Here is a 1,171-nt window from a genome sequence, read left to right as displayed (position 1 = left end):
GCGGCTCCCGGCATGCCCTTCGCCCGCACCCCCGCCCTCTCGGGAGGCGCGGCGGGGGCTCGGCCCGGAGGCGAGGCCGTGGCTGGCGCCGGCTCCAAACCGCGCCGCGGCGGCCAGTCGGCCTGCAGAGCTGAGCTGAGCCGTGCTGTGCCGCCGCCGTGTCGCGTTGCGCCGTGCCGCGCCGTGCCGTGCCGTGCCGTGCCGCGGTCCAGCGAAGGCTGGAAGATGTAACACCGGTGTGCTGGGAGGTGCCGGGCAGTGCAAAGGCCTGAGGAGGAATGGAGCCCGGCCTGCGAGTACCCATGCTCCCAGCCCGCCGATGCAGGGCTTGGGTGCCGGCTCTGGGCAAGCGTTGCCCTGGCACAGGACCACTTTCTAGCTCTGCACGTGGTGCCCGGCCCAGGCCCGGCTGGGTGTAAAACAAGGGCATGTCTGCTGCCATCGTGTGACACTTTGTCAGAACCAGACCGTTGATACAGGTGACAGACCCCTTATTTGACCAGGGAAGTGACCATCCATTTGTACTCGGTGCTTGTGAGGCCACACCTCTAATACTGTGTTCAGTTTTGGACCCCTCACTGTTAAGACCCTCTCCTCATGAGCAAGCATGACTTGGACTTTGAGTTGAGTGATGAATGGTGAGAGAATTGCAAGAAAAGTGTTTAAAGTATCAAAAGTGCTGCTTATCTGTTGTGCAGACACCCTCGAGTGGGAGGCTGCAAAATCAGCATGAGAAGCAGCCAAGGGAGGGAGCCTTACAGCAGCAAGACAGTTAGGTTTTGTCCATAAATTGTGGGACAGAGCAGATAAGCAACTTCAAAACAATTTCTGCAAGGCCACAGTGTCCAGAGTGAGAACTTTGCTCCATTAACTGAGAAATCAATATTACAGTTAATACCTCTTTGACACCTGTAAGTAAGAGAATGAGCTAAAAGGAGGACATGCTCAACATCTATGATGAGGATCCTCAACCCTCCATCCAAATCATGCTAAAGGTCATCCTGTATTGCAGATTTATTTAGATAGGGTGAAATGTAAATAAGGTGCGTCCTTTTGTCTCTTAATGTGCAGGCATTAGGAGGAGTGATTCCGCACACACCCAGAGCTGTAATAAAGGGATTCAGTTTTTTAATACTAAATGCAGTGTTAGTCCCTTCTGAACCGGTTTTTG

Source organism: Colius striatus, chromosome 9, assembly GCF_028858725.1.
Source record: "Colius striatus isolate bColStr4 chromosome 9, bColStr4.1.hap1, whole genome shotgun sequence".
NCBI classification, from domain to species: domain Eukaryota; kingdom Metazoa; phylum Chordata; class Aves; order Coliiformes; family Coliidae; genus Colius; species Colius striatus.
The sequence above is the reverse complement of the archived record's forward strand: the minus strand, read 5'-3'. Positions refer to the sequence as shown.